Below are 18,517 nucleotides of genomic sequence, written 5' to 3'. Positions count from 1 at the left end.
AGAAACGACTGTTGCAGAACGAAAAATAAGAATAAATTTGTTTAAAGAAAGATATTCATATTCCATTATTGGGAATTTAATGGAAAGAAATCGCGTCGTCATTAGAAGCGTAATTGTACGATTTTCTAACACAGAAACTGTAGTAAATGCTCGGCGATCGGGTCACCCAGAAAGGTTGAACGAGCGAAAAAAGAGGAAAATCATTAATATTGTGAAAAATGATCCCACTGTCTCTTCCTCGAAGGTCGCAACAATTAACGAAGATTTTAATAGGGATGTCCATCTCGTAACTATTCACCGAATACCGTTGAAAAGTGCCGATATTAAAGTTGCGAGGCGGAAGCCAATAATAACTAAAACACAACATAGAAGTGTTCTATGATATAATCGTGAACCACTATACATTACACTTTACACGCGGAACGTTAACTACTATCGTATGATGAAAACCATGACTACGTAATCAGCGTGTGTGTCTCTAAAAAACTGTTGAGAGTATCAAGGTAGTAATTACACAGAGCGAACAAGAGTAACTCTCGACCTTGCGTTATCTTGCTCCGCACAGTGGTATAGTCTGCGTTAGGTCAGACGGACGTTACCGCGCCGCAACATACAAGTCCAGCTATTTGCCTCGGACTCGAACATGCTCCGTCTTTCTTACGAATGTTCCTACAACCTGTCATGGTCACGCGAAGCAACACCGCGAAATTGAACCTGCCTTCACGAGCAACATAATCGCGGTTACGGATGCCGTTTTCTGGATATCGTGATGAAACTCGATCGAAAAGCGCTCGAGCGTGGATACTGATCGTGATGCAGGATAAAAAGTGTTAGCGAAAATGTTGGAAGGAGGAAAGATATCGTTGCCGAGGGAAAGGAAGGAATCGACTATAAACGTAGCAGACGCAAAAAGCACTGCCTCTACTCTCCGAGTACGCCATTTATGTCCAAGTATGCGCGCATCCGTGGCCGATATTACCAGTGCTCACATCGCGATCGATGCTTCAGAAAACTCTATTTTTACGCGCGCTACTTTAATGTTTCATTTATTTTATACGCGAAATGATGAAATCGAGGGTTAGTGTTTATTGGAAATTTATGATTTATGCGGTGAAACGTGGCTTTTGTTAATGGCTCCAAACGTAGAAAGTTGTTATTTTTTCTTAAATTTTCTTAAATTTTTGCTTATTGGAAATATTTTAATAATTACCAAACTAAATCCTATTTTCAACGCAACTTGTTTCTGCCTCTGCTCGGCATTTATCTATTGTATTATTCGGATATACCGGCTTGATAGCACCGCGACAATTTCCGTTTATCACCACCATATGTAACTACACCAGGGTTGCGTAAACAGGGTGTGAGAAACTCCTTAAACTCCGGAGCTTATCTCGCGTTGCTTCGGAGATAGGCGAGATTCCGGTAGAAGCAAATAAGTTTTAGGCGTGTTACGCTCTTCGAAACGCGCGGCCGAAAAAAGAGTAACGCGCGCGTTCACTTTGGAGAAGTTTCGAAAGTGTCTACCTTTTATTAGCTGGTGGTAACTGGCGGTTTATGCGCGTCGTTAAAACGTAATGTTGCACGCTGGTCGAGCTTCGTAACGCTCAGTAACGTGCATGTAGGTACGTTCGAGCACGATATCTCGATCGTAATTTCTCCCCTTTTCTGCTTAACCGAGGTTCCATCGAGGAATTCCTTCGACCGTTTTTGCAACTTTGATACCTTTTCAAGGGACGAAGTATACGATCGAGTACTTGCATTTCAATCAGCCATTCGCAATCTGCGCGAAACACTTACAAATATCGAGAGAACGAAAGCGTTTCGATCTGCACGATCCTGCACGGATGTCACAAAATTTGCGAGTTTAAATTTGTCAAATGCAAGTGCAAATAAAAATGTTTTTATATGGCTCGGAAATTAAAATCAACGAATCGCTATGTGGCAGGAATTTTAACAGCGATTCGTTCCAGTCGAGCTGAATTTTCTCAATTACGTAAATTGAACGAAATAAATTTCTTGCGCGTACGAATTATATTTAATCTCCGTATAAAAATGTGCGTGTTCGATATCGTGTTAAGTACGCTATGTATTATCATTGATACGAACGCGTTGCTGCAAATTGCGCGCGATATAAATCGTACAGCGGGGCTAATGGTTTTAGCTCGAATAAACGTTTGCGGAAAAGAGCTTAACAGAGGATCGAAGGACACAAATTATAAAAATCAAAATTAATCGTTTCGACGGTCGCGATATAAATGTTACTACTTAGGTATCGCTTATCCTGAAAGAAGGGGGTGCTACGATAAAACGTTATTAAGGCATTAAACTACGCTATTATATACGATCGATCTGTCATTACGAAGGCAGAAACAAGAATTTCGGAATCTCTATGTTACAATCACGTAGAAACGTTCGTGTGGGGCGTTTGTGAGAAGTAAATGACTAATTTGTTATAGGTTAATTTTCCGTGAAATACGGCTTTATTAAATAAAAGGCGAGAGATTCGTAAAATAAATTGTTCCTTTTCATTCGTGGTCATGCGATTTTATTTGCAATTGTTTTAATCAATTTGCATTGTCAAATTCTACTTTCTACAGCATTGACGTTATGAAAAAGAATTGCAACGTTCCGTTTAGTATTCTTCTCGTCGATATTTCACTATTTCCATATACATATAAAAGCCATCGACAGCTCCAACGAGTATAAAACTAAATCGTTACTTTTAGTTCAAATTTCATTTTAATAAACATAAAGTTTTACGGCATTTTGCCTATGATACAAAAGATTTTGCATTTACAGATATAGCAAGTATCCGAACAATATCCCTTAATTCCGATAGAATTAAAAAATGTGGGAATTCCCTGAAATGCCCGCACAGCGATACCAGCGGTTCTACAAACTCTGGAAAACAGATTGCATTGGTTCTGTCATCGAATGGCATGTCGTTTGAAGTGGTTACCCATGATATCCAAATCTCCGTATTCGATTCCATTCTCGTCGAAAGCACAAAGATTAGAGGTTTCAACGGTGTAGCTGGCTGGCCGCGAGAAAACTTTGTATTTTCCAGTTCCCCGCGATATCCATAGTTCTACGATGCGTCGGACCTAATACGCGAATACGTGGCTATTGCGAAAGAATCGTATTTCGGTCGTCGAACGAACTATGAAATTTATATTTCATCGTCACTTATAGAAGAGAAGTTGAACCGACGAACGCGACGTTTTTCGTTGGTCAGAGAGTTTTTCATTAACTTTTTTCTCGTCGTCTCTTATTTTGAGCAAGTTTTATGCTCTTCCGAAATTGAGGTTTATAAAATTTGAAGTTCCTAGAAGCGTATTAAAAGTGGAGAGTATATTCTGCAAACTGATGGAAATATAAAACTTACGGAGTAAAAAAGATTGATAATATTCCGTGCAAACATTCCCACAAAGGTAACGAATGTTGAGCATAACTATCCTTTTCAAATATATCTTTAATGTTCGTACGTACATGTTCTTGACAAGCGAATTAACGTAAAGTGTTTTCATTTTATTAGCGGACTTATGTTCCAAGCACACTTCGTCACAAGGAAATTGAAAATATCGAAGTAATTTAGTTTTTTGAAGTTTTTACGTATACCACTTTTATTCCCGGATAGTCATTTATCTCGATCGATGTACATTAAATCTTTTGCCACTTAACGTCTGTTAGACGATTAACGCATCATGGCTCGTCCCAGTTTTAAGTTAATTAAAATTTGCTAGATCGATATCGGTGCGAAACTTAGAATCTCCAGTGTTTATTACTTTTATTACTACTTACCAATTTGCGTACTTTGTAATAGAACCAATAGAGAAGGCAATTCGGTATAGTTACTCTGATTCTTCTTATATTAATTTAACATCGTCAAATGTGATCTTATTTCTCACTTTCTCCATTCTCATCGATTCAAGGGTTAATATGTGAATGGCGTTCGACAGTTTCACGTAAAACACTCGAACGTAAAGAGGACGATTTTCCTAGCTATGGCTGGAAACCGAGGGTAACAGGTTCCCATATAGGGTATTAAGAAGTTTATTGCATAAGACACGCTACAGGCAATATCCAACGTTGCTGGAGGCAGGCTCGATCACAAACAGACTATCCAAGAGAGTTGCCACGCCGGTTCAGATGTGGCTGGTTTTATAGCTCGATAACGGCTTCAGGTAAGAGCACTGTGTGGATCTCCTTGTCGCTACTTGTATGCATACGAGCAGCCACCACGTACCTATGTTTTATGGTGCATAGAGAGAAGAGGTTCGATATAAGAAGGAGCGGAGGTTCGAGACTTTTGAGAGATCCTCCACCACCTTTCTTTTCATTCTTCGTCTCTCTCTTTCTCTCCCTCTCTCCCTCTCTCTCTCTTTCCTCTCCTTTTCACGGGAATTTTCTATGGCAACGATGACGCGTGAATTTGCAAGATTGATTTTACGTCGTCTCACGGAAAACTATAAAACGAGGTTCGCGTGAAAGACGTCGTTCCGGGAAACGTAATGGGAGTTCGATAATTCGAAGGATTTCCATTTGAGATGCTCGTGAATGTATGTATATTGCATAACAGAGTAGCAAGAACGAAACACGCGGCGAATTCGTGAAACAAAGACGCGCGAACGAATTAATTTGTCCCGATGATCGATCCTCGTCGAGGGAAGACGCCAAGCAACGGGATCGCGTTTCTCGCTGAAACTTTAATTGCTTGCTCTTCTGTTTCATCGGAATTAGCATATCGTGGAAAAGTATCGAACGCGGTGGATCGTTTGGTGGTGTAACGGCAATCGCCGGAGGGATGTCGCGCGTGACGAAGAAATTGCTATGACGGCAAAAACTTGCGCGGTAGATGATTCCCCGTCTTCGATTAACCAGCGAGAGACATTTATATCGATCGTAAAATTAATTACCGTCGGCGAAGTTTAGTTTTATGACGACGTGGCTGAAAAGAAGCGGTCCTACTTCGCGGACTAAATCTCGCTTAGATATTATAGTTCGGTCTATTTGTCAAGCAAATTCAAAAACACGTTGTCCCCGTTCTTCTCGCCAATCTTGCTCTCTTGCTGCGTGTAATCGTTCCAGGGTCGTTAAGTTGTATCTTTAATGGACGAACGAAGAGTTTAAAGAACTTTGATGTCTATTTTTTGTTCTTGGAAATTGTTACGCGGCCTTTGTCTTATTTCAGTCAAATCTACGTAACAACAATAGAAGCGTTTTCTGTTCTAACGCGATATAGATAGATTTCTTTCGCAATTACTGCTTAAAAAATTGATGTTATTTTCAAAACAACAAACTTGTAAATCTACGCGATGATAGTCGAAAGATGACACAGGAAACAAGCTTTCTGCACAGTGCACGCTGGTAATTTCGCGATGGTCGATCGCGTGCAATCGATCGAGGCGTCGAACGAAGGTTTATTGAAATACCATCACGAATCGAGCATAGAAGAAGCTCGCGGCCGGAATTCCAATTTCGACCCTTACAGATGACATCGTCCCTCTTAACGATTACGACTACGCCTAATTACGTCGCCGTCAGCACATTCCACGATCCTCTTGCGGCTCGAAATCAAGCAGCTGCGATTGGCCCGTGCTAGTTGCGCGAGAAGGGAATACGATCTGGTAATTGCATTTTCCCCGTTTTTTCTGCAGTAGTGATATCTAAGTCCCTCTGGACTTTTCGTTTCACGCAACCAACATCCGAAGATCTAACCGGATAAATGTAGAAAATTTTACCATACAAACTTACTCGATTATACGAAACTTCTCTGACGAAACGATTTAATTTTCGAGCAAATGACCCTTTATAGATTTTATAGAACTCCGAAGGAGAAAATATCGAATGGAAAAAAGAACTGAAAAATCGATCAGCTTCTTCCTATCGATGAAATTCGATAGTCGATAAACGATCGTGGCTTTCAAAGGATGTAGATTTTATTCAAATACGATGTTCTCCTGTCTACGAAATAAAAATAAAAAATTTTCAATCCATAATCTGTTTATAGCTCAAACTGTTTGCAATTCGCTGTAACCACTATGATGTTCGATAAAGGAACATTTGCTAGAAGAGAAAATTACGGTAAAAAAATATCTATAAACGTGGTTAAAAGATAATTGTAAACAGAATGTGATATCTACAGAGGAATAAAACTTAACGGGGCGTATGTATTATGAAATGTAATAAAATCTACGACGTCTTAAAATTGAAAAAAACCGGAGAATAATGCGTATTAAATCGGTGTCTATAATCGCAAACGAGACCATGACATTATGAACTTGACGCTTTTATAACACTGATTATATCGTATATCGATAGAATATAGCTTAAAGTTTTTAAATTCACAGATTTTTTATTGCGCAAAATAGATTGTAAAATTGGAATGTCGACAGTGATATCGTGTCAAAAATTGGTTCATCGAGGCGACCGTGTTTTCAAACTAACGAAACGAAACGGAACGGAAACTAATTAAGGTTAAGCAACAAGAGCTCCATTACGTCAAGATACACGGTACATAGACATCATCGTACACTTGGATTTTCGATAACATCATCCCTGCATCTCCAGATACTTGCATCTGAGTGGATACCTGTGTTTAGCTATCTACGTGCACTTTGTTGGGTTCTGTTCGTTTTATTTCGGTTACATCGATCCGTCTATTCTACGCTAAATCGGCTTGCATCGATCGTTAATGCATATTACATATATATGTCTATTTGAAAAAGGAATTTTTAACTTGCGTCAATTTGTATCTAAATAGCAATTTTAGATAGCCGGGGAACTGTATTTTTCATAACAGTTTGAGAGTGAATAAATTTAAGATTAAAAATTATAGAAATTTCTACAATATGAGACGAAGTGGTCCAACGTTACGACAATGTCTAGAGAAGACAGTTGCTCGATGTTATAGTATAAAGGTGATACGATCTCGTTTACCGGCAAATTCCAGAAATTCAAAGAAAATATCGCAAAAACTTATAATAATTGTTACTCGATTCAAACTTCATAATTATTGCGTTACTCGATCTAACGATTGAAAATGTATTCAAACACGTCCGCTTTCATCCTCTGTTCGCTGCTGAACATTAGGTAAAATCCATTGGCGGCGTCACGTAGTTTTCCTCGTTACACACTCATTCGCATTTCGCGAAAACGACTAGGAGTTCCGGTTCGAAGTGGCTGGTCGTGTTTAGCTACGGGAACCTCGTTCACCCGTACTCTTGTCTCGGGTTAATCTGTCTATTGTTTCCCCTCGGCATGACGTACTTCGCATTCTCGGTAGGTGCGCCTAGCTGCGCCGTTTCCCACCTGTGAGCATTCAGTCAGTCTCGCCTCTGTTCGCTCGCGTTTATTTATCTATAGAGACCAAAGTGGAGTCTCGCAACTTGGATACAATTATCCGACAACCTTGCACAAAGGAATACTTCACCGTGATGCTGCTTACATCACATCTGTGTACACAGTGATCGATGTAACTACTTAGAATCGTATTTTGTCCTATTGATGCTATTACGTAGTTGCTAAAAATAAAACTTCAGTTTTATGCAACTTCTCCGGAACATCGTATATTCAAAATTTTCACACGATGCAAAGCATCGTAAAAGTAAAAAATATAGTATTATTCTATTTAGATACATACGGAAGTTTCGAACCTTGTAAGTATCCAATATAGAATTTCCATACGCGTTGATACATCGTACATTAATAATTTTTCAGTCAATTTCTGGTAACCTAATCTTCACGCTATCAAAAAATATCACGTTCGATATACTCTCTTGTCCCTCGGGTGAGACAATAAGATTACACCACTACGGTATAACCACAAAAGCCATCAAAAAACCATAAAAAATGTTTGAAGTAATTAACGCTGGAAATTCGGATATAGCGCGACGCGTAAACAAATCCAGGGTGGTCGATCCACGTGATGCGCGGAAATTTTCCTTTATCCTCTGCTGAATTATTACCTTTTTTATTTTGTTGCGCGTAAAAGAAAAAGGTTAGCGTATGTTTGCGCAGAATAAACGTTTTGTGGAAAAACATACTAGGGAGAATAAGGGAGAGAGAGAGAGCGCAACGGAGAAGCACTTTGGACGAAAGGGTTGGACTGGGAGCGATTTTGAGGCGAAAGGATCAAAGAGGCAGAAGGAATTCAAAATGGATGAGTGAGAGGATTCTTTGTACTCTTTTCTGGTGCACCGGCTCTGCTGACAGAAGGTTGCAAGGATTAATCATTTCCCTTGAGAGTTCCCGGCGTGGCAGGCGCACGGTAACACAGTTAACGTCAGCTCCACCTGAAAAATTGGAATACGCTCCTCAACGCGTGCGACGACAGAAGAATTAGATCATTAGAATGGCAAGAATAGAAAAATTCGTCTCGCGAGCCGTCTAATTAATAATCTCTCGTGACTAGAATTCTTGTCGTTCTGGAACCAGCTGTTATTCGCGTTCGCTACTGGTGCCATCTCGCTGAATTCTCTTGTATATTTTGTTAATATGCGTATTAATGCGTTTCATCGTACTTCCGACATCTCCTGTCCAGCCATTTTAGACGAGGATTTTTTTAAATTCACGTAGAATAACACGGAACGTGCTCTGATTTTTGGAATAAAATAGAATATTGCCAGATTAGTTCTTCGTGTACCGAGTTGGAAATTTCAACTTATTTCTACAGCCTGATACACATGCTACGTATCACGTACGACGATTATCAAATTACTTTGCAACTAGTTTCCCATACTGCAAAGTTATCGATGTTATCGCGTGTGATACGTGTGTAACAGAATTCTCAGTTTCATGGTATACGAAATGGTATATAAAAAGAAAACGGATAAATACATTATCCGACTGACAAAAAAGGACAGAATCTGACAGTTGCGTGCTTTTTTCAAACGAGAATGATGATTTAATCAATTTCGGATCGATTGAAAACGAAGAATAGGATAAACTGATTAGAGACGAACGTTACTGGTAGAATGAAAATAAACGTCGAAGTTGGAATAGGCACGAAATAGATGGAACGATTCGGAACGGGTTCACTTTCTTCGGAGTTTTTTTTTGGTGAAAACAAGATGTTTTCTGCAGCTTGACGGCAGGTACAAGGAGGGAAGGGACGTAAAGTAGATTCGCATAAAACCATAGCTATGAGTTTTAACTTTTCAAATCAAAATCGAATACATTGGTGATCAAAAATTGTAGGACATCTGCTATTTGTAACAAAGTTTTAATCGTTAGATCGATGCATTTTGAAATAGAAATTTTACTATATCAGTGGCAATATTTGAAGCAAATAGGTAGTAAAACTGCCGCAAAATTCTCGATCCAGAGTATATATCCAGTGTATATAAATGATTCTTTGATTCTATTAATGTATTTTCGTCCAGTCGCGGGGAGACGCGGTAGCGTTGAAGCGCGTCAACGGGAGTTGTAAATTCCCGTTACGATTAAACGAATCGACACCACGAGCAGGGCGATCCCCTTATTTCTTATGGGATAATAGGGGTGTTTGGTTTTGAATATAACTGGAATCTACAGTTATATAATCTATATCTATTTATTTAACCAGCCTACAATACTTGTTGCGTCGACAGATGTTGTTTGACTTCGTCGTGTCGGAAAGTACAATAATTGATTGACCCGAAGGTTTGACGGGTAGAGCACCGAGAACTTGACTTTTGATATTTTTCGATATTCCTTAGACTAGCGATTTTATTCGTCAGGGCTTTTGATGTATGTAATATGAATTTTGAACTGAGACTGACTGCTCTTGGATGAATTCCTTGTCCTCTCGGGGAGACGACCCCCGCCGCGCTCGGATCACGCCACCGCTCGCGCCGATGATCACGTATGCCGACTTCTTTGTGAAAATAAAGAACGGACCGAAATCGACGTTTCTGGAACTCGCGGCCGGGCGACAACCATGCGCTCGTCGATACATTGTATGTTCCGTCGGGAAGATGAGACGATTCGTATATGACGCTGGAGGACCGCGAGAGACGGTTAGAAACACGATCCATACTAAGCCTCGCGACGTAACAATTAAAGATGTTTAGTTTTCAACGTTTCGAAGATTAAAGATCTCGAAGAGTCTATTAAGAATGAAAATCGGAAGCGAACTTAAACACACGTATGCGCTATGAAACTGTTTTTCCGATACACGGAAGCTCTTAAAATCCTCCCTCGTAAATTCTATGATGTTGATGAACTGCAACACGGAGGTCTCAGTTCGAGTAACCCAGATCCGGTGGTCGGTTAAGAGCGGTGGAAAAAAGGGGTCGCGTTATCGCAATCGACGTTTTTCGCTACAGCGTTGCATGCGGCCGCGTACTTCTCCTCTAAAGTACATATGTCAGTCGCGTTATCGGTCGAAACGATAAAGCGCGTCTAACGTCTCGCAATCGGCTCCGCGTTGGTGACGGACTTTCGCTCTCGGAAATATTTTCTGGTCGCACGAAGGGACGCGGAAGACCGCGAAGTGACGCTTGCACGAAAAGACCCGCGCGAGTAATTAATTTTGCAGCGTTTAACTTAATTTACCCTTTAATGCCGACAGACGGCTGGCCGGAAAATTTATCTGGGAATGCGAGCTTTCAGCTTAATCGCTGTGCGGATTCCGCAGCGGTTACATCCGACTGCTTCGAAATTGCCATCCCCCTCTGGAATTCCTCGGTATTTTTTCCTAAATTTTTTCAAACTATTGGTAGCTTTCGCTGAAAACGTAATTTAAAAAAAAAGAAGTACAATTTCATCTCAGTACGTTTTATTTCGACTGTCGCGTTTAGGGATTTTTAAGAGAAATTTAAGAGTGCAAAAATCTATTAAACGCGTATAACACGCAAAAATATATGTAATATCCAAAATATAGTATTCGTTAAAATATTTACTGGATGAAACAAAATTTTAGTTAGGTCCAATTCGTTTAGCCGTGTTCATAAAAATATATAAATCGCGCAACACCCGCAATTTAGTTACGTTGCTTTGACGCGATCGATTCGCGAAACAACGTTCTTCGCACGTTATAATTTACTCGTTGTTATTCCGAGATTTAATTTACCATTATTGTACGAGAGTGAGCATGAAAATCGTAATCGTTAAATCGTCGCTTCGTTCCGATTTCCAATGGCGATTCGGTTTATTTATCGCGTAATCCGAAGTCGTCAAAGCGATCGTCTATGCACAGTCGGCCGTGATTGGAGTTTATTGTACGAAGCGTTCGATTTGCGAATATTTCGAATTTCTGTACGAGGGGCACGTAGCCTGGATGGGGGAAAGATCGCTTCGACGATAATTGCTCGCGTGCTGGACTACAATATTTATCGCATTATGAAAATAGGTGGGACAACAAGTAGCATAACGATGTGTTGCGCTCTACGTACGGTATATACGTCTGTTAGATAATACGTATATCGATCTTCGGCCACCCGCATTTCACGAAGGTTTTGGGGAAAATGCCGAGATTCTTTGCTTATTGTCAGTCCTGTTGCCAGAGGGTTCGTCGCTCTCCCCGCTTTGCCGTCAGATCCTTCTGGAAAACCGTTATCGCTTTCCACGTGTCACGGAGCACCGTGACTGTGTCCCCCAGTCATCGACTCCCCGTGCACGCGATCCTCGGCGATGGACAACAAAGAGCGCCAGGCCGCTTGTTGTCACCCCGAAACTCTTAGAACCGCGCTAGTCCTTGAGAGTATCGCCACTCAAAGCCGCTATCGAGATCGACGACACGTTTACGGATTCAGCTATCGACAACACGCACAACACTCTTGAAAATCAATCGACATCGCATAATGTACGACGCATGACATAAGGTGCGTCGACTTTTGTCTCTTGACACGTGTATCTCCTCCATAGAGGAGTCGACGTATCGATCTAATACGTAAATATATTTAAATACTAAATTTACTAAATTTTCGTTCTTCCGTAGTTACGAATAACTAGAAGAAAACGTAATATCTCGGTAATAATTAACCGTTGAACTAGAATTAAAAAATTAATCAATGTAGTCAACATTTATTTAAAAAAGTAATTATTATAGTAGCTGATTTAAAACCATCGACCATCGTACCTACATTTTTGCATTTTTACATATTTGAAACATAGGCGGAAGCGAGGTATTTCTAATGGGCTAAGTATACGCGTGTGAGTGCATAGAACAGGGAGGGAAAGCTCATTCCCTTGGAAATGTGACAAAACGAATTAAATATTAAACTGTGGAGTCATTGAGACAACTGTTCACAGCATTATTATCGCAATTCTTAAAACCACAATTTCCCGGCCTGCACGTAAATTCCATGAAATATTCAGAAATGTAATCCGTACGAAATGAGAACTGTAATCGGAGTAAGATTCTCGCCACGTGGAACTGCTCGTGTAAATCACGTGAAATGTTCAACGCCGCGATAGTAAGACTCTGAATAAGCGACGATGGAAGCGTCTTCAGTGATTAACATTCTAGCGTTGAACAACGCGACGTAACGCCGAGTACATAAGCAATTCGAAAATTGAGAAAATTACTACTTTGAAAGTTTACTACTTTGCACTAATTGACGATTAACGTTGTATTTAGTTAAAATTCGTGTTAGATGGACCTTAGATCTGAAAGGGAAGATTCTTGCGAGTTATATGAAAGTAAGAGAATCTTTCATATACGTAGAGTACGTAAAAGCGATGATTTTAGAAGAAAAGTGCGAGCGAAAATGTATGTGAAGTTAAAAAGGGTCAGAGCGATTTATAGTTTCGTCGATTCATCGTTCTATCGCGCGATCTACCTTTTACCGTATTCGAACATTTCTATATGTCGTCCGACTTTCCATTGTTCGCGCGATATCACAAGCAAGCGACTGAACGAGCCTAAATTTTAATTCTTCTCAACGCTCGATACATCTAAAAAGAGTCATTTAGGAGAACAAGAGAGAGAGAGAGAGGTCTAGAATGCTTCTGATCGTTGCTTAGGGTGGCAGCCTGTTCAATTAGAAAAGTCGTTTACATCGTCGCGTGGTTAAACCAGCGTTGATCACGGTGACGAGCACTGATTTAGATCTCGGGGCACGATATTGCAGCAGACTGTGGAACAACTGGCACCGCACCGACAGGAAACAACGTTCGAACTAGGTTCACCGCACTCCACGCTATCCGCGCTACATTCTGACGTAACGTATTGCGCCGAGATACAATCAGCCCCGGCATTTGACACACACCCGTGTCTCAAACGAGCAGATTGTCGTGCCTCGAAAGCGATCGAGGCTCATTGTGACCCGACCAAGATATTTCGGATATGCAACTCGTTTCTTCGAATCGTGTCTTACGACCGCCGTTGCCCGGGTCTCATCCATTTCGCGATCAACATCCATCTTGACGACTATCTTTTATGACTCTGTTGCCTAACTCGCCGAGCCGTCGTATATCGAGCTAAACGCCAGGTCGTTTACAGTTTCAATTTGTCCTATACAGGGGTGGTTACACGCAACTCGATTCAACTGTTCACGTGCGCTTGTTTTTAGATACATATCGATCGCAGAATATCTTCGAAATACGTTCCATAATCCGTATATGTGAGATCGATCCGGTGTAGTTATGTACAATACAATTTTATACTTTGCGTGACGTTAGAAAATACGATGATCTAGATTCTGAATTAAAATTTGACAAAAGTACGAACGTTGAGTACGAACGAGTAACGTTTGAGTGAAATTTTGGTAATTATTTACAAGAAGGTACACCTCATTGATTTCGATGATATTTTAATATGCCGTAGAAATTAATATTTCGAACAATCTATTTCTGTATGTATAATCGCCGCTCGGCCTTAATTTTTGTAGACATTCTGTTGATAGTTGCGACTCAAATCCAAACCCATACAAGTTATAAATAAAAGATAAGAATTAGGCTCCACTGAGACGGCCGGCAATTGATACTAACGTACACGCTCTAATTATTATTATATACTCATAATTATAGATATTATGAGTAACGTGTATGGGGAAAAGTTGTTCAGAATGATGTCCTTGACATCGAGTCCTTTTAAATCGACGAGATGTGCTTTTTTGTAAATAATTAGCGAAATATTTAATTTTGACAATCGGCATCTCGCAAAAATTGAAAAATTACCGAATAAATCACATCTTTTACCATCCTAAAATGTTTCTGTATCAAATCTTCACGAAAATTCGCAATTTTTATGAATCGTTAGCTCGCTTTAAGTAAAAACAGTTTTAAAACGATCGTTTCTAAAAGACCCTTCTCGTTAGCATGTACATGAATAGAAATTAACCGAAGCACGTTCTTCCTCGAAGCTCCCGTCGAACTTTTCGAAACTAAACAAACTTCCCTTTCTGTAACTTCTCGCCGCATGTACGCGGTTGTATTTAGCTGCATTCTCGCAATAGGGGACGAAACCGGGACGACAATAACTGCGTGATAACTCGCTGCCTTCTTTCTTTATCTTCTTTTTCCTTTTCTTCTTTTTTCTCTTTTTTAAGTCTACTTTGAATCGAAGGTGTACGCGAACGTACGACGTACAATATGCGGACAAAAGAAACGACTATTTCCAGGTCAGATATTCTCAGACACTTATTTTCGCTACCTTATTTTTATGTAAATCACGCTCGGAGAAAAATTTAAGGCACCAAGTCTCTTAATCGATTCCAATGGGTGAACCTCAACGCCGATAGCGCGTCTTGATGACGCTTTAAGGAGCTTTAATGAACTTCGTTCAGCCGAGGCATTGGCTGCGTTCGGAAGAGGGCTTTGCGCGTCGTCGGAGAATCTTCGATCGTTCTGGAATAGTTTCTAACGATGAATTCTGAATACCAAGAATCCGATGGTCTTTTAACGCCTTCGTCGCCAGAAATCCGAGCTTCCTATTCATCTTCCGTCATTTTCATTTATCGAAAGTATTTGTCGACTTTTCGATATAACGTTTCGTGGAATTTAATTAATCAGTTAGTACTTTAGCAGCCCATACAACATCGAACTAAAGTATCGCCACTGTTCAGGTTGAAATAACACGTTACTTTAATCCATTCTTTTGTAAAATATAACTCGAAGCATCGCTGTTCCGTATAATAATTTAATTTGTCTATTTCCAAAGTAACTCTACTCCGCGTAACATGTGTAATATTTTAAACATTTACGCCGCTATTCTAAGCGATAGTAAACCTTATTCATCACGGAATAATAGAGGTTCGTACGTTTTACACGCGAAATAACTCTGTTTTAGTGGATAGCGCGTAAACGAAACACATTTCTGCTCTTCGCTTCTATTTTCTTATCTTTAATGAAAATATTTCTCTCATACCCGTTTTCACGGAGCGAAATATCCTCGCGGTGTAAACTGTTAAGTAGTTGAATAAACGCTCCTCTACTTTTAACACAACAACGATAGATATTCAACTTTTCATTCGATTTAAACGATACTTCCGTTGATACATCGTATCTCCTCTATTTACATTTTGTTACCGAGTCATTAAAAAAGTATAAGTCAAATTAATCCATATCGTCTATTCCATTTCGCTAAAATTCATATTTGGTGCACGTGCAACGCGATCGCGTGTCTTTAAATCGCGCATCACAAATTGAAATCGGTGCCGATAATCGGTGGCAGCCGGCAAAGAACGTGTGTTTCACGACTAAAAATAATGCAACCTCCTTTCAAATAAAAATTCCTCGTTATTAATCCACCGTGATGTAATAACAAAAGCTGTTGGCAGACGGGCTAGTCCAATAAGCTCGCAGACAAAACAAATCGCAAAAAACAAAGGATGAAATAGAGACAATTGGTTTGAACTTGCATGTACTTGCATCGCACCGTGCATATAATTGTCTCGTGATACGAGCTTTGTTCGTTTCTGGGTCGCCAGGCCGCGTCGTTTCGATCGTTCTTTTATTCCTCGTGTAGCCTCTCGTAGTTGTAGGAGTACGGCGTAAAATTTGAATCAGCCAGCCGGTCGCGCAACGAGTTCGAAGAAGAGGAACGCAAGCTAAACGAAGTTGAAAGTCGACTATCTTCGCTTACGATTACGATCGCCTCGATACCGTCTCTCTTCCTACCTTACGTCGTCGAGTTATACGCGCACGTGGAGCTGAAACAAGGGTGAAACAAGCAACGCCATTTAAGCTCGATAACTGGCAGTAATGTGAGACGCCTAGGTATTTGAATTCTTGTGTGAAACTCTTTTCCCACTTTCTTCTCCCACTCCAGTCTTTTTTTCTAAAGAAGCTGTGAATTTTCTTTCTTCGCGTTTAACCCCCCGAATGAAAATTTCGAATATCGACCGATAGTTTTTGTAAACGAAGTGTTAAAGGTAAAGGTATCGGCGATATTCGTTATATACGTGACGGTATTCGTAAAGAATAATTTTTTATTCGTACATTTTCTGTTTCCTTTGCAATTACGTTTCATCGTACCGAATCCAATTCGAATCGAAAGGCTTTGCTAATAGCACGTTTAACCAAATGCAACATTTAATCTTAAATGTATTATACGTCATTGTACGTTTCGTTTCTCGTTACTCGTTCACTGGAATTTTCACTGAAATTCTCGCGTTACGATTAATTTAACTCAACTGGAGTTTTTAAATGTACATATGAACGGGAATTCTTTTCAAATTTGTGACGATTATCCATTGTGGAGGGAAATTTCTACATTTTATAACTATATATGTGCATAATTATTCTTTAGTCATAATTCGTTTCTACGATGAATGATTTAAGGGCTAGACGAAGTGAACATGTACGTTTATTTACGTTTTATCGACGAGGTTAAAAACTTGGAAAGAATCAACTCGGAAGAAACGAACGGTCCGAAAGAAACGATCAACGCGCGAGTAAAGGGAAAGAAAGGTTCTACGTAAAGCGTTTCGCGGCAGGTCTGAACGACACGGTAAATATCTAACCGAGTCCACCAGTAGGAAGCTCTGTACACAAATTGCACCGCATCCATTTCCTTTACTCTCGTTCACGAAAAATGATGACAGTTCTCGTATTCCTTTATCCGCACCTTCGGTCTCCGTGTCTGCTCTTTTCCTTTTTTCTTTTCGCTCTTTCGATCTCTTCTCCGTCTCCTTCTCTCTTGTCGCGACGTTTGACTCCGATCTTTCGCCACAGACAATCGAATAAAGCTTAAGAGATAAAACGGAGGATAAGTAAAAGACAGAGGAGCTTTTTTCGATGAAAGGATCTATTGAAACACCTCGACGTTGATCCTGGCTGTCGTCGGGAAGGAAACACTTTTACGGAAATGTCATCGTCGACGAAAGGAACGAAGTTTCCAACGGGATTTCTGACTGAATTTGACGAACCTGATTCTATCGCCGATGTCTTTCTTCCTTACTTCTTCTTGCCTCGTCTTCTCTTTCCCTGTATCCCTTTATTCTCTTCTCTTTGACTGCAGCTGAGTGGAATCGTAAAGAGAGTTTTTGAATGGTCTGTTGAAATTCTTCGTTTCTTTTTCTGTTTATCATGCCATGATTTAAGCGAGAAAATAATGGTCGCTTTCGTGTTACGTATAAAGAAGGCTATTGTAACACCTTTAATGGCGGAAAAATAATACAGCGGCGTTTGCGATATAGTAAAAAGGAAAGGTGAAATATAGAAACGAATCTTTGGTCCTTCCGCCGCGTGGAAGAAACAACGTACTGTTAAAACAATGGAACACATGGTACATTCGAAGGAACAAGTAGCTCGCAACTCTGGGCAGATTTACGAGCAAAATCGCGCATTGTTTGCCAAAGCGGTATCAAATAATCACACGTAACTAATTTCTGTTGATAACAAGCGCGAGACCGGCGCACCTGGAACTAAGCTGTAACTGGCTGACGCGTTACTTTGAACAACGAGCGAGAGATCGCTCGTTGCCGATTTTAACGACTCTTTTGCACGTGCGACTAGCCGCGCGACTACAAAATCCACCGTCGAATATGGCACAGTTTCTATTCGCGCTCGAGACGTAGCCGCGTACGACAGACCCGCCGATAAAATCCGATCTTCAGCGAAACATTCCGCGTCTGTAGGCACCACTTTCCTCGCGAAAACCTGCATAATTTATGTCGAACGATTTCACCACGAACTTTGTCCTCGATCGTTGCTTACGACGGATGGAATTTTGAATCGTTAGGCACGCGGAACTGTGTCAAACGCGGTCGCTGATCGCATCGCGGCTTCAGGCTCTATGCTCGGCTAACAATATCGGAAAATTGAGAACTACCGCAACAACCATATAATTCGTCCTTCTTCCAAGCATTTTTAAAGCACTTGAAAGGTACACGCAATTGCACCGACTTAAAGTGTCGTAAGTTTCGCGCGATCGCATCAATGCGTTCAACGAACAGACAAATTTGTCTAATTTCAGTCTGCTGCTTCGCCACCGTTTTATATCGTTCGCAGTAACGAAAGAAATAAAATTATTTGACAGGATGATTTCCGATTACCCGATACTAAAAGAATTGTTTGACACTAAATCACATAATTTAGGCAATAAAGAATAATAGCCTGTTAATATCTGATAGTCAGGTTAAACTTTTAT

The 18,517-nt window shown here is 40.3% G+C and overlaps 1 protein-coding gene and 1 long non-coding RNA gene across 5 annotated transcripts in view; one reads left to right on the top strand and one right to left on the bottom strand.

The window, feature by feature from the left end:
• The window catches only part of LOC139994522 (uncharacterized), a 342,661-nt gene that overhangs the window by 141,537 nt on the left and 182,607 nt on the right, over window positions 1-18,517 (top strand). The window lies entirely within an intron of this gene.
• The window catches only part of LOC139994516 (zwei Ig domain protein zig-8), a 235,678-nt gene that overhangs the window by 129,837 nt on the left and 87,324 nt on the right, over window positions 1-18,517 (bottom strand). The window lies entirely within an intron of this gene.

Source organism: Bombus fervidus, chromosome 14 (genome assembly GCF_041682495.2).
Source record: "Bombus fervidus isolate BK054 chromosome 14, iyBomFerv1, whole genome shotgun sequence".
In the NCBI taxonomy this organism is placed as follows: Eukaryota; Metazoa; Arthropoda; class Insecta; order Hymenoptera; family Apidae; genus Bombus; species Bombus fervidus.
Note: the sequence above shows the minus strand (reverse complement) of the source record. Positions and strands in the feature narration are given on the sequence as shown.